This window comes from Hippopotamus amphibius, chromosome 4 (assembly GCF_030028045.1).
Source record: "Hippopotamus amphibius kiboko isolate mHipAmp2 chromosome 4, mHipAmp2.hap2, whole genome shotgun sequence".
NCBI lineage: Eukaryota > Metazoa > Chordata > Mammalia > Artiodactyla > Hippopotamidae > Hippopotamus > Hippopotamus amphibius.
The window spans coordinates 46586670-46603099 of record NC_080189.1 but is presented as its reverse complement, the minus strand read 5'-3'; positions in this window follow the sequence as shown (position 1 = coordinate 46603099).

Genomic DNA, 16430 nt, shown 5'->3' with positions numbered 1-16430 from the left:
AAAAACAATGATGCCACACTGATACAGGTTGTCCCCCGGTTTCTCTTGAACCCTCCTCCAAGCATCCCTGGAAACAAGCACAGAGTTACAACAGACCAGCTGAAATGGACCCTTTACTTCTGCTGTTCCCTAACTTTGCCTTTTCTTTCATGACATTGACATTTTTGAAGAGTCCAGAACACTTGTTTTTACCACAATTTGGATTTGTTAAATTGTTTCTCATGATTTGATTCAGTGCTAAACATTTTTGGCAAAAAGTACTACACAGATGATTTTGTGGCTTTCTCAGTGCATGGTCTCAGGAGTCACTTGATGTCAGTTTACCCATTATTGCTAATGCTAATTGTGATCACGTAGTTAAAGCAGTGTCTGCCAGATTTCTTCACGGGAAACACTCTTTTCCCTCTTTATGTAGTGAATTAAAACTCAGAGGTGATGCTTTAAGTCTGAGTGAATATGCTGTTCTCCAAAACACTGTCACCCTAGGGGTTTCACGTCTGTTGATCCTCCCAAGCCAATCAGTTATTATAAGGTGGGTGCAAAATACTCTTTTTAAACATCTGCCATTTTTCCTACGTTCAATAGTTTGAATTTCTTTGTGAAGAAGAGCTTTCTCTTTTCTCTTCTTCCACTCCCCCACTTTGAATGTCTCTATAGATTTATTGGAATGATTAATATTTTAAAAATTAAATGCATTGTAAATCATCAGTACTATTTTTTTTTTCTGATGCTCAGATTGTCTGATTTTGATCTGTGGAAGCCCGTTGAAGCTAGATCCTGAGTCCTGCTGACATGTCCCATTCTTTTTTGTGCTTTTTTCTTACTTTATAGTAAAAGTTATCCCATTCTCACTATCTACTTTATTTGCCCCAGACGTGGAAAAAGTTACGTTTTCAAAGAGCCCTGATATTCGAATCCAAGATTGGGTTAATTAGGTGTACTCACTGTCACTGGGGTGTTATTGCTTCTAGGCCCTTTCAATGAACAAGCCCAGGAAATATATTTTTAAAAACAGTGCATTGGTGGGAATGTAAGTTGGTACAGCCACTATGGAAAACAATTTGGAGGTTCCTTAAAAAACTACAAATAGAACTACCATATGATCCAGTAATCCCACTACTGGGCATATACCCAGAGAAAACCATAATCCCAAAAGAAACTCGTACTATTTACAATAGCCAGGACATGGAAGCAACCTAAATGCCCATCAACAAATGAATGGATAAAGAAGATGTGGCATATATATATACAATGGAATATTACGCAGCTATAAAAAGGGATGAGATGGAGCTATATGTAATGAGGTGGATAGAACTACAGTCTGTCATACAGAGTGAAATAAGTCAGAAAGAGAAAGACAAATATTGTATGCTAACTCACATATACGGAATCTAAAAATGGTACTGATGAACTCAGTGACAAGAACAAGGAAGCAGATACAGAGAATGGACTGGAGAACTCGAGGTTTGGGAGGGGGCGGGGGGTGAAGGGGAAACTGAGACAAAGCGAGAGAGTAGCACAGACATATATATACTACCAACTGTAAACCAGATAGTCAGTGGGAAGTTGTATAACAAAGGGAGTCCAACTCGAGGATGGAAGATGCCTTAGAGGACTGGGGCGGGGAGGGTGGGGGGGACTTGGGGGGGGGTCAAGGAAGGGAGGGAATACGGGGATATGTGTATAAAAACAGATGATTGAACTTGGTGTACCCCCCAAAAATAATAAATAAATTAAAAAAAATCACTGCAACAAATTAAAAAAAAATTAAAAAAAAAAAAAAAACTAACAGTGCTATAAGCAAATACTATGGCGCTCCACAAACATACACTTTTCAGACCTTACTTTTGTCTTGTTAGTTGTGAACATGTATGTCTCTACCACTGCATTATAATAAGGTGTGTGAAAGTATGCATTGCATCTTGTTTGTGCTTGTCATTCTTATGATCCTGAATAATGCTGGGCATATAGAAAGGTTTCTGTTGAGTTGAGAAGACTCCCTTTCCTCTCCATTCTTCATCCATGGGAGACAGCTTATGTCTATACAGTGACATTTTTGGGAAGGGAATTTTCTGGTGATGAAAGATGGAAGCCATCAGGGCATTTTAATTTTATCACTCTTGCTAAAGTGGACCATGTCAAAATTATTTGGGAGCTACTACTTGTTTAACCATTTGCATCTGTGAAAAAAGAAATATGAATAAGTTCCATACAAAGAGTCTAAACAAGCAAACCAGAAGGTCTTAATAGTCTGTGGTTATTGTTCTGGGACCAGAAAATACCCACATCCAACATTTTGTCCATTCTTCTATCTCTGATTCAATTCACACAATCAAATTTAACTAAAGATTGGGCAAACTTTCGATATACTTGATAATCAAGTAATTATAATCCAGAAAGCCAGGTATTAACAGCCACCATTTATTAAGAATTTACTGTTTAAATGACATTAGGTTAGGAGATTTCACAGATTAAAAGATCATTTACAAGACAGGCAGTATTATCCCTATCTTTATAGTCAAGTACATAGATGGAGATAGTTAAGTAAACTAGAGATGAACACGTACTAATAAGTGATAGAATGCAGAGTTGAAGTCAGGTCTGTGAATCCGAGCCCTACTCCTTCCACTACAGAACACAAAGTATTTGGAAAGCTCAGATGCACAGCATGTATAAAATGTCTAAAGGTCTGAATGATTCACTGGGTCAGTCTGTACTGGCTGAGTTGAGGGGCTGTTTTCTGAAGCTCCATCCCTTTTTAGGTGGCAAAACATCCTCTTAATATACAGTCTTGTGGGTGTCAGGAAGAACATTCTTTACCCAAGGTGATTTCTGTGTGAAAAACCTCCATGCAGCTTTACCTTTCAGAGAATCCACACTTTGCCCCTTCTGAGGCAGGCCTAGGATCTCCCTTCTCAGTATCTGACACCGGCAGGCTCTACGTGTGGCAGGCACCCATGCTGGGGTGCTGGGTCCCAGCACATACGGGGCTCCTCAAGTATGGTGCTGTTTGGGTGGGTACCTAAATCCATAGCATGGCCTCTGGGAGAAAGAAGTTGGCTTTGGCTAATTCTGTCCTTGTTTTTGGGATTAGCACCTATATACTACCTTGTATTTTTTTTTTTTTTTTTTTTTTTTTTTTTTTTTTTTTTTTTATTTTTTTTTGGGGGGTACACCAGGTTCAATCAACTGTTTTTATACACATATCCCCATATTCCCTCCCTTCCTTGACGCCCCCCCCCTCGATTCCCCCCCACCCTCCCTGCCCCAGTCCTCTAAGGCATCTTCCATCCTCGAGTTGGACTCCCTTTGTTATACAACAACTTCCCACTGACTATTTTACGGTTGGTAGTATATATATGTCTGTACTACTCTCCCGCTTCTTCTCAGTTTCCCCTTCACCCCCCGCCCCCTCCCATACCTCGAGTTCTCCAGTCCATTCCCTGTATCTGCTTCCCTGTTCTTGTCACTGAGTTCATCAGTACCATTTTCAGATTCCGTATATGTGAGTTAGCATACAATATTTGTCTTTCTCTTTCTGACTTACTTCACTCTGTATGACAGATTGTAGTTCTATCCACCTCATTACATATAGCTCCATCTCATCCCTTTTTATAGCTGAGTAATATTCCATTGTATATATATGCCACATCTTCTGTATCCATTCATTTGTTGATGGGCATTTCGGTTGCTTCCATGTCCTGGCTATTGTAAAGAGTGCTGCAATAAACATTATGGTACAAGTTTCTTTTGGGATTATGGTTTTCTTTGGGTATATGCCCAGGAGTGGGATTACTGGATCATATGGTAGTTCTATTTGTAGTTTTTTAAGGAACCTCCAAATTGTTTTCCATAGTGGCTGTACCAACTTACAGTCCCACCAACAGTGCAGGAGAGTTCCCTTTTCTCCACACCCTCTCCAACATTTGTGGTTTCCAGACTTTGTGATGATGGCCATTCTGACTGGTGTGAGGTGATACCTCATTGTGGCTTTGACTTGCATTTCTCTGATGATGAGTGATGTTGAGCATCTTTTCATGTGTTTGTTGGCCATCTGTATGTCTTCTTTGGAGAAATGTCTATTTAGGTCTTCTGCCCATTTGTGGATTGGGTTATTTGCTTTTTTGGTATGAAGCTGCATGAGCTGCTTGTATATTTTGGAGGTTAATCCTTTGTCCGTTGTTTCATAGGCAATTATTTTTTCCCATTCTGAGGGTTGCCTTTTAGTCTTGTTTATGGTTTCTTTTGCTGTGCAAAAGCTTTTAAGTTTCATGAGGTCCCATTCGTTTATTCTTGATTTTATTTCCATGATTCTAGGAGGTGGGTCAAAAAGGATGTTGCTTTGATGTATGTCAAAGAGTGTTCTGCCTATGTTTTCCTCTAGGAGTTTGATAGTGTCTGGCCTTATATGTAGGTCTTTAATCCATTTGGAGTTTATTTTTGTGTATGGTGTTAGGAAGTGTTCTAATTTCATTCTTTTACATGTTGCTGTCCAATTTTCCCAGCACCACTTATTGAAGAGGCTGTCTTTTTTCCATTGTATACTCGTGCCTCCTTTGTCAAAGATAAGGTGCCCATATGTGTTTGGGCTTACTTCTGAGTTCTCTATTCTGTTCCATTGATCTTCCTTTCTATTTTTGTGCCAGTACCATACTGTCTTGATCACGATGGCCTTGTAGTATAGTTTGAAGTCAGGAAGCCTGATTCCACCAACTCCATTTTTCCTTCTCAAGATGGCTTTGGCTATTCGGGGTCTTTTGCGTTTCCATACAAATCGTAAGATTTCTTGCTCTAGTTCTGTGAAAAATGCCATTGGTAATCTGATCGGGATTGCATTAAATCTGTAAATTGCTTTGGGTAGTACAGTCATTTTCACGATGTTGATTCTTCCAATCCAGGAACATGGTATATCCCTCCATCTGTTTATGTCATCTTTGATTTCTTTCATCAAAGTCTTAAAGTTTTCTGCATACAGATCTTTTGCCTCCTTAGGCAGGTTTATTCCTAGGTATTTTATTCTTTTGGTTGCAATGGTGAATGGGAGAGTTTCCTTAATTTCTCTTTCTGCTCTTCCGTTGTTAGTGTATAGGAATGCAAGAGATTTCTGTGCATTAATTTTGTATCCTGCTACTTTACTAAACTCATCAATGAGTGCTAGCAGTTTTCTGGTAGAGTCTTTAGGGTTTTCTATATATAGTATCATGTCATCTGCAAAGAGTGATAATTTTACTTCTTCTTTTCCAATTTGGATTCCTTTAATTTCTTTTTCTTCTCTGATTGCTGTGGCTAACACTTCCAAAACTATGTTGAATAACAGTGGTGAGAGTGGACACCCTTGTCTTGTTCCTGTTCTTAGAGGGAATTCTTCCAGTTTTTCTCCATTGAGAACAATGTTGGCTTTTGGTTTGTCATATATGGCTTTTATGATGTTGAGGTAATTTCCTTCTATGCCCATTTTCTGGAGAGCTTTTATCATAAATGGATGTTGAACTTTGTCAAAAGCTTTTTCTGCATCTATTGAAATGATCATATGGTTTTTATCCTTCAATTTGTTGATATGATGTATCACGTTGATTGATTTGCGTATATTGAAGAATCCTTGCATCCCAGGGATAAACCCCACTTGATCGTGGTGTATGATTTTTTTAATGTGCTGTTGCAGTCTGTTAGCTAGTATTTTGTTGAGGATTTTTGCGTCTATATTCATCAGTGATATTGGTCTGTAGTTTTCTTTTTTTGTGACATCTTTGCCTGGTTTTGGTATCAGGGTGATGGTAGCCTCATAGAATGAGTTTGGGAGTGCTCCGCCTTCTGCAATATTTTGGAAGAGTTTGAGAAGGATAGGTGTTAACTCTTCTCGAAATGTTTGATAGAATTCGCCTGTGAATCCATCTGGTCCTGGGCTTTTGTGTGTTGGGAGATTTTTAATCACTGCCTCAATTTCTGTACTTGTGATTGGTCTGTTCATGGTTTCTATTTCTTCCTGCTTCAGTCTTGGAAGATTGTATTTTTCTAAGAATGTATCCATTTCTTCCAGGTTATCCAATTGATTGGCATATAGTTGCTTGTAGTAGTCTCTCATGATGTTTTGTATTTCTGAGGTGTCCGTTGTGACTTCTCCTTTTTCATTTCTAATTCTGTTGATTTGCATCTTCTCCCTTTTTTTCTTGATGAGTCTGGCTAATGGTTTATCAATTTTGTTAATCTTCTCAAAGAACCAGCTTTTAGTTTTATTTATTTTTCTTATGGTTTCTTTCCTTTCTTTTTCATTTATTTCTGCTCTGATCTTTACGATTTCTTTCCTTCTGCTCACTTTGGGGTTTCTTTGTTCTTCTTTCTCTAGTTGTTTGAGGTGTAAGGTTAGGTTGTTTATTTGATCATTTTCTTGTTTCTTAAGGTAGGACTGTATTGCTATAAACTTCCCTCTTAGAACTGCTTTTGCTGCGTCCCATAGGTTTTGGGTTGTTGTGTTTTCGTTGTCATTTGTTTCTAGATACTTTTTGATTTCCTCTTTGATTTCTGTAGTGATTCCTTGGTTGTTTAATAGTGAATTGTTTAGCCTCCATGTGTTTGTATTTTTTGCATTTTTTTTCCTGTAATTGATATCTAGTCTCATGGCGTTGTGGTCTGAGAAGATGCTTGATATGATTTCAATTTTCTTGAATTTGCTGAGGTTTGATTTGTGACCCAAGATGTGATCTATCCTGGAAAATGTTCCGTGTGCACTTGAGAAGAAAGTGTAGTCTGTCGTTTTTGGATGGAATGTCCTATAAATATCCATTAAGTCGAGATGGTCTAATGTGTCATTTAAAGCTTGTGTGTCTTTATTTATTTTCTGTTTGGATGATCTGTCCATTGATGTAAGTGGGGTGTTCAAGTCTCCCACTATAATTGTGTTACTGTCGATGTCCCCTTTTATAGCTGTTAGCATTTGCCTTATGTATTGAGGTGCTCCTATATTGGGGGCATAGATATTTACCATTGTGATATGTTCTTCTTGGATGGATCCCTTGATCATTATGTAGTGCCCTTCCTTGTCTCTTTTAATAGTCTTTACTTTCAAGTCTAATTTGTCTGATATGAGTATTGCTACTCCAGCTTTCTTTTGACTTCCATTTGCATGGAATATCTTTTTCCATCCCTTCACTTTCAGTCTATATGTATCCCTTGGTCTGAAGTGGGTTTCTTGTAGGCAGCATATAGAAGGGTCTTGTTTTTGTATCCATTCAGCCAGTCTGTGTCTTTTGGTTGGAGCATTTAATCCATTTACATTTAAAGTGATTATTGACATGTGTGTTCCAATTACCATTTTCTGAATTGTTTGGGGTTTGTATTTGTAGGTGTTTTCCTTTTCTTGTGTTTCCTACTTAGAGAAGTTCCTTTAGCACTTGTTGTAAGGCTGGTTTGGTGGTGCTGAATTCTCTTAACTTTTGCTTGTCTGGAAAGCTTTTGATTTCTCCCTCAAATCTGAATGAGATTCTTGCTGGGTAGAGTATTCTTGGCTGTAGGTTTCTCTCTTTCAGGACTTTCAGTATATCCTGCCATTCCCTTCTGGCCTGCAGAGTTTCTGTAGAAAGGTCAGCTGTTATCCTGATGGGTTTTCCCTTATATGTTGTTTGTTGCTTTTCTCTTGCTGCTTTTAATATTTTTTCTTTGTGTTGAATTGTCGTTAGTTTGATTAATATGTGTCTTGGTGTATTTCTCCTTGGGTTTATTCTGTATGGGACTCTCTGTGCTTCTTGGACTTGGTTCATTATTTCCTTTCCCATGTTGGGGAAGTTTTCCACTAGAACCTCTTCAAATATTTTCACAGACCCTTTCTTGTTTTCTTCTTCTTCTGGGATGCCTATAATTCGAATGTTGGTACGTTTAAGGTTATCACTGAGGTCTCTGAGGCTGTCTTCTAGTCTTTTTATTTTTTTATCTTTTTCCTGCTCTGTGGCATTTATTTCTTCCATTCTATCTTCCAACTCACTTATTCGTTCTTCTGCCTCAGTCATTCTGCTGGTTAGAGCATCTAGAGTATTTTTAATTTCAGTTATTTTGTTATCCATTGCTGTTTGTTTTTCTGAGTTCTTATGAACTGTTTCTTGTACTTTCTCTAATTTGTTATCAAGATTTTGTATCATTTTTACTATCATTACTCTAAATTCTTTTTCAGGCATTTTTCCTATTTCCTCCTCATTTATTTGGTCTTGTGGGTTTTTTTCCTGCTCCTTTGCCTGCATGGTGTTTCTTTGTTTCCTCATGGTTGTCCAAGCTTTTGGGGTTGCTTGTCCTTTTTTTTTCCTCTGTGCTTAGTCTAGCTGTACTTGCTCATCCGGGTTCGTATGCAGAGATCTCGCACCTGGCCCTTCACACCAGAGCTCCAAGTGCTAACCAGCTTCTGCTGACACTGTAGCTTCAACGGCCACGTGCAGAGCCACGTGCAGAGACGTGCAGAGACCCCTTGTATTTTTTTTAAATCAACTTTTTTGAGGTTTAATTTGTATATTTCCTTGTATTTTGGTAGGGAATTTTCCATCCTTTTTTCTATTATCATAATACATACTTATTGTAAAAAAATCACAAAATAGAACAGAAATATATGATGGAAAGTGAAAGCGTCTTTCATTTTTTTTTTTTTTAATTACTATTTGTTGGGTACTTACCATGTCCCATATACTTTATATACATACCCTCATTCATGTCTTGCAACAACTGTGTAAATGGACATAGTTGTTCCTATTTTGCAGATAACAAAAATGAGGCACACAAAGTAAATTATTTTTCCAGAAGGTCCTCCAGGTAAAAAAACCCATTCTCAATCATTGCGCTGGACCGCATTTTATTCTTGCAGGGCTAATTTAGCTTTCTCACTTTGACGCTGTCCGTTATGGCCTTTTCCCCACGCGATCTTTATTAGACTCTTCCCCCCTCCCCCTGACTTCAATCATCGCTCTCTCTCTGACATGGCATGTACTATAGGGATCTCACTAGCTAGTAAGCTCTGTAAGAGCAAGAAATATTTATGTTTACTTTTTTAAGTAGCTGCAGTGTCTGTGGTGCAAGATCTGACATGCAATTGCTGAGCAGTAAATCTTCATAGAATCAATAAATGAATAAGTGACAGGCCCTTTGTGTGCATTATCTCATTTGGCTCTGTTAAAGTTCTTTTGAAGGGACAATGTATATACTGTTCTACTGCTGAGTTCAAGTCATCCTATCAGTTGTTTATACCAAGATTTAATAAGAATAACAATATTAAAAGTTGAGGATTTTTTGTTCTCTGAAGAAGCCAAATGCTCTTCTTCTCTATATGTGAATGTGGATTTGTCTTCCGTCATACTCTGTTTTTACCATGTCGTGTCGGCGCTCTTCTCTCTTGCCTGCTTTAAAGCCCTCTTTATTCAGTTTTCTTGCCAGCGACGTCTTCCCAGTTCCCATTGGAGGCACTCACGTCAGTAGTCACCGTGTTGGCATTGTAAGAGTCACCTTAAAATCCCGCCCAGCTGGTTACTTACCTCAGCCTCCTTTCTCTTCCAGAATCAAAACTTTCTAGGGACGAGGAGATGAAAACACCACCTGAAATCCCTTCTGTTTTCGGCTCAGCTCCCCTGGGGCTGCACTCCATGTTCCTCCCGGCTCTGGGTTTGTTCTCTGTGAAGTTGCATAGGTGGGAACCGTCCGTGGGTTTAAGGTGCTTTGGTAGATTTTCCTCACAAGTGTTTATGCGCGTGCACCTGCCATAGGACAGCTGTTTCCACTTGGTCAAGGTCTTCACACAGGCCCCTTCTTTTTTTATTTTTTATTTTTTGGCTGCACTGCGCGGCATGTGGGATCTTAGTTCCCTGATCAGGGATCGAATCCACACCCCCTGCATTGAAAGTGCAGTCTTTTTTTTTTTTTTTAATTAGAGTATAATTTCTTTACAATGTCGTGTTAGTTTCTGCTGTACAATGAAGTGAAGCGGCTAAATACATACATATATCCTCTCCCTTTTGGACCTCCCTCCCATCCGCCCCATCCTGCCCATCTAGGTCATCACAGAGCACCGAGCTGAGCTCCCTGTGCTACACCGCAGGTTCCTACTAGCTATCTATTTTACACATGGTAGTGTATTTATGTCAGACTTAATCTCCCAGTTCATCCCACCCTCCCCTTCCCCCCACTGTGTCCACATGTTGCTTCTCTACATCTGCACGAAGTGCGGAGTCTTAACCACTGGACTGCCAGGGAAGTCCCATGGGCCCCTCCTTGTGCCTCCCTTAGACCTTCACCTGCCCCACAGAGGATCACACATGCCACACCCCATGCTCCTCTCTGACTCAGCCACAATCACACCGAAGCAGCCCGACTTCAAATATCCCACTCGTTTGTAGTTTGACCTTGGAGAAGTTGGTAGACCTTCTTCGACCACCTGGGAAATGGAACTTACTTCAGAAAGAGAATAGTGAACTGAGAGTTGTGGAATCACAGCTCTCAAAAGAAATAAGCAGCAGCTAAAAGAGTTAATTATGCTGGTGTTTCTCCACCCATTTTGTTGATGAAAGAGCTTCTAAGACATTACCTGTCAATCTGATCCTTCAGATAAAAGACTCTCCCTTTGAAAACAGTCATCATATGAAAATCTGAGGGCCAGTATCAATATTTATTAGGGGATGCCCACCCCTCCTGTCCTGTCGTATCATGGGTTTATAGTACACCAGTTATCCTGAGCTCCCTAAGCTCTTTCAAGAATTGTGTTGAAATTAAACCTGTCGGCTGTTCCTTGGGAGAATCACAAAGTTTCAAACATTTGTGTAGCTGACTTGCCTGCAGAAGTATGGAAGCAGTGTTTTGTGTTTTTTTAAAATCTCAAGTTAGCAAAATATTTCTCCTTTTTATCTCCCCTACCCCTGTGGTCCCTGGTGATTAGTATCTGAAGGCCAAGTTCCTCTGGGAATGACTGACATCTTCTGCCATGCATAGGTCAAAAGGGAAGAAGAGATATACGTTGGCCACTGAGTGAAAGGAGAAACAGAATGATTGACAATCAGAAGGAATTAGAAACAAGAAGGAATAAGAAACTTAGCCCTGTGAAAGAAAGGAAAAAATCAAACTTTATTGTCTTAAAATTAATTTTGGAGAAAGGTAGGTTGATCAGGAAAGTTAAAGAAGCTCAATGTCCAAAACGAGGAACAGCAAATGATCTGGTGGTGCACGTGAGCACCGCAATGAGTGCCACAACAGATTCAGAAAGAACAAGGAGGGCTCTTCCCTAAAGGGAAATGTAATAGTACATCAACAGTCAAGTGTGTTGAGTTGTGTATTAGATGCAGTTCCCATTTTGAGAACCCCAAGAATTTCCTAGGAATAAGAATGGAAGGTGAAGTGAATGAATGAACAGAACAAGGATGACAATGTCCCTTCTCTGACCTGACCAGACTACACCTGGAATATTGTGCTCAAACCCAAGGACCCCTGAGATGGTGATGGCCTGGGAATTGTGTTTATGAGGAATTTGGAAGAAACAGGAAAGTTAGATTTCAAGAGAGAACACTTAAAGCCGCAGAGGTACCTCATAGCTGCTTCCAAATATTTTAAGCCTTAATGAATTAAATAAAAATATGAGCATCAGCTCAGAGCCAGCCCTGTAAACGGAGCCCGGGATGGGTAGATGAACATGGACATGTCCTGCCTTCTGGACACTTCTCATGCAGGAAGGAAAATGAGACCGATTCTGCTTGCTTCTAAAGAGCAAACTGGGATGACAGTGGCGGCTCTGAGACAGGACGATTTCAGTTTAATAAAAGGAAAAGGGCCTTTATAAACACATCTGTCCCAAGTTAGAAAGGGCTGCTTAAGAGACAGCAAGCATTCCTGTTGCGGGGCCTCGTGGTAGGTTAGCATGGCAAGGGATCTTAGCCGTCCTAGAGGAAGCATTGGGTAGAGACAGGATGACTCCCTGTCTGGGCTGTCCTTGGACTGGATTCTCCATTCCCTTCCATTGCTCACGAATCCGTGTTTCTGAATCTTAAGATTTGGAAGAAGAAAGAGGATAGAGTAGCCAAGTAATAAAGGAAGCATAGTTTGAGTTAATTGAAGTGCAAATAATAATTGCAAACTTTTATTAAGTGCTTGCCAAGTGCTTGGCAAGGTTGGGCAGTACCTATCCTGTGAGGTAGTGCTATTTTATCTTCTTTTCACAGCTGAGGAAACAGCTCAAGTTTCTTGCCCAAAGTGCCACAGCAGGTCAACTAGCTTGGGAAGCGAGACTTATGCTTTAGCCTCGGGGTGGTGCTGCCCCGCTTACTCACACCTCCTGTCATTTCCTCACTCAAACCTGCACTTGTGTGCCTGCAGGAATGATACCTGCACAGATTCTAGGAACGTGTTTAATTTTGCTGCAACTTGCACACACTTATAGGAATGAATACCAAACTTATAAAACTATGGAAATATGAGGAACAGTGCGAAATTGTTTACAGCAATCGTTTTTTACATGGCATCCGTGTGTGTGTGTGCGCACGCGCACACGTGTGCGCACGTCACTCTATGAAGAAATCTTCAGAGGGGTGATGCATTACTTCACAAAAGTTTTAGAAATACTGCCTTAAGACCTTCTTCAGCCTCTGTGCAGAGAAGAAAGCCTGACCAGACAGAAACTTTCATTCACCACCAAGAATAAGCTAGTTTAAGAAAGAAAAACAAAACAAAACAAAAAACTCTCTGCAGTTGAAGTTATTAAACCAATTCATTCTGATTGTAGGAACCATCTAGACTTAACCTTTTGGGATTCTCTTTACTAGGTGTTTCAGACTCTGTGAGGAGGCACTTAGTGGATATTTCTTTTTCCCTAAAGGAACTTGAAAGCAGAGGAGGAACACAGGAATTGACTCGCATAGAGGAATGAGGATTCCTCACTGGCTTTTCTTTAAGCACCCCTCCCCTAGGGTTTTGCAATATTCAACAAGGAAGTCTCTGAATGATCATTTTGTTTCCACAAAGCTTCATTTCTCCCGCCTTCGATCCTGGCCTGACACCATCAAGCATTGCACAGCAGCAGAAACAGGCAGCAAAATGGAAACCACAGAGATCAAAAGCAGTCAGATTTCCAAGCAGAAAAATTCATATCTGTTTCTAAGCATCCAAAGATGCTCTCCGCATTCTTGCTGAATGCTTTTGATGTCAGTTAAGGCAGGAGTGATCTTTGCATAATAATTGCATGCTCCTTTGTGCTATCTGTTGTGATTGGTTTTTGGCAGAAAACTTTTGAAAAGCTGTTGGGAGAAGGGAGGGTTTGGTTTTATTAACCAGTCTTACATTAAGCATTTAATGATTACATTTTCATGTTTCTGTTAACACTACATAAAATACCAATACCATCTTGCTTTTTTTAATTAACAGTCCATTCTTTTGCAAGAAACGACCCAGAAAAAAAGAAATAAAATCAAACACTTTCAACTAATGAAAAAGATCACTTCTATTCTGACTCAGCCTTTTTTCCCCTTGCTTAATTCTCACAACCACTTTGGAAGGACCGTCTCTTTGCCTAAGTGTCCACCTCCACTCCACACTAACTTGCTGAAATCTCCTTATGTAACCTGCTTGGGCTTCTCAGCATGGCTTTCACAAACTGAGGTTTCTTAGTTGTGATCCGCAGTGGATCTTGATTTGTTAGCTGTGAGCCTGTAGATCAGTACATGTTGGTTCTGTTGATTACCTTAAGATGCTAATAAGGTTGAATAATATAACTGATATGTGAATAGCTTATCACAGTTTATAAACTGTTTTCATATTCAGATCTCCCCCAATCCTAGTGAAACATGTGTTTGCTCAGAAAAGAAAACTGTATTTTCTCAGCAAAATATTGCATTAGGTTATTGTCTTTACAAAAATGTGCGCGTGACCATATATATATATTCCATTGGTTCTTTTTCTCTGGAGAATCCCAACTAATACATCATCTCAATTCTCTCTCTCTCTTTCTCTATCTCTATCTCTGTACCTCCTGGTTTCTCTCTCTCTCTCTCTCTCTCATCGCTCCTTTCTGGGGTTGCATCTCCTTGCTACTAGTGCAGTAGAGTAGCTGGGATCTCTTTTCCATTGAGAGGGGACTCACCTCATACACTTAGTGGGTGGGGGACTTCCTAGTCCTGACCCTGCTCTACTTTCTAAGAGATAGAGGGTCAACTTGTCTCCTCAGCGCCTATTACTTGACTCTTTTTGTGGTTGTGTCAGCTTTATACATGAATGACCATGTTCATTACCTGTGGGCGAGGGGAGGTGAGGGGGTAACCTATGGTTATGGGCTAACAATGCAAACAGTAAAGGAAAGCACATAGCCGTTGCTCTTATGGTATTGGCAATCACTTCTGAAAAGCCAATTTATTTTTTAATAGACTTTGTTTTTTGGAACAGTGTTAGATTTATGGAAAAATTAACCACATAGTGCAGAGAGTTCCCATATACCACACACCCAGTTTCCCCTGTTAGTAACATCTTGCATCAATATGGTATATTTGTTATATGTAAATATATTTGGTATATTAATTAGTAAACAAATATTAGTTTGTTATTATTAACTAAAATCCATAGTTTACTCAGATTTCCTTGGTTTTTACCTAATACCCTTTTTCTATTCCAGGACCCCATCCAGGACACTGTATTACATTTAGGTATCATGTCTTTTTAGGTTTCTATTTGCTGTGACCATTTCTCAGACTTTCCTTATTTTTGATGACCTTGGCTGTTTTGAGAAGCAGTCGTCAAGTGTTCGGGGATTTGTCTGATGCTTTTCTTGTGATTAGACTGGGGTTATGTGTTTTGGGATAAAGATCACAGAGCTTACCTCTGTGCTGTTTTCATTATAGCATTGCAAAGATAGGGTCTATCAACATGATTTATGACTGTTGACATTGACCTTGATATCCTGGGTGGTGTAGTGTTTGTCAGATTTCAGCACTGTGAAGTTATGATTTTCCCAAACCCACTGTGTGCAGCCCACACCTGGGGAGTGAGAAGTTATGCTCCCCTCCCCGAGGGCAGAGTCTCTACCTCAATGACCTGGAATTCTTCTCTATGGGAAATTTGTCTCTTCCCTCACAGAAATCACTTTTCAAAAGTTTTTGAAGGCAACAATATAAAAGCTTTTAAAAGAAAAATATGGTATCATTTCTTCACAGCATTACTAATCTGTCCGTCTGAGACATATGTGTTCAATCATTCACTCCATAAACCTAAAATTCAGTTATGGCTACAGATGTTCCAGGCATTGTGCAGAAAACCTAAAGGAGAAACAGTATGTGTGGTTCTCAATTAGTGCAGAAATATTAGATGAATCCCTGGGAAAAGTCCTAACTGGGCTCTGAAACTTCTGGGGCAGCCCAGAATAGGCAGCTGGAGGTAGAAATAGACAATCACATACACTGTGACAAGCACTGATAACACAATGACAGTATACAGAGTGTGCTCTGGGGACCCTAAGAAGAGAGGAACATCGAAGGAGGCCCCTAGCGGGCAAAGGTGGAAAGACACATCGGGCCATGATGGTTGACCAAAAGTGCTCTTAGAAAAATCAAGAAGAGGAGAAGGACAGGAGGGAGATGATAGGGATGGAGGACAGGAGGGAGATGATAGGGATGGAGGACAGGAGGGAGATGATAGGGATGGAGGACAGGAGGGAGATGATAGAGATGGAGGACAGGAGGGAGATGATAGGGATGGTGAGGCCTGTAAAGGGAATGAGTCTGTGACAGATCACCCCTCCTCTCACTCTGCTCTTTGCTTCTTAGCTTTGTTACCTCTTGTTGCTTGCAAGGATGTGAGGTAAGGACCTCAGGTGAACAGAATTGAGTTAATCAGACTCCTCAGTTCATGGCAATGAACATCTTTGGTCCATGTGAGGCATCTCTTTGGTTTGCTTTTAATTTTGCATGCATTCATCATTCTTCCAAGCCCCATTCTCCTTACTTCATATGCACCCACTATGGTGTATTCTAGCAGGCTTTCTCTAGTTGCAGTGAGTGGGGCTGCTCTTCATTGCAGTGCGCAGGCTTCTGATTGAGGTGGCTTCTCTTGTTGCAGAACATGGGCTCTAGTGCACTTGGGCTTCAGTAGTTGTGGCCCACGGGCTTAGTTTCACTGTGGCATGTGAGATCTTTCTAGACCAGGGTTTGAACCCGTGTCCCCTGCACTGGCAGGCAGATTCTTAACCACTGCGCCAGCAGAGAAGTCCCATTATTTCTTAATTTAAAAAACCTTTTTCTTACTTTATTTTCACTCAGTATTATTTTAAAAAATCTATCTAAAGTGCTGTACATAATTTAGTCCGTTTTTTCTGACTGCTAAATTATATTCTATCGTGCTTAAACTCCTATTTTATTTATCTGTTTTCCTGTTGTTATATCCAATTCCTTGTTCTCATAAATGCTGCTACAATGAAAATCCTAATAAATGTCCCCATGTGA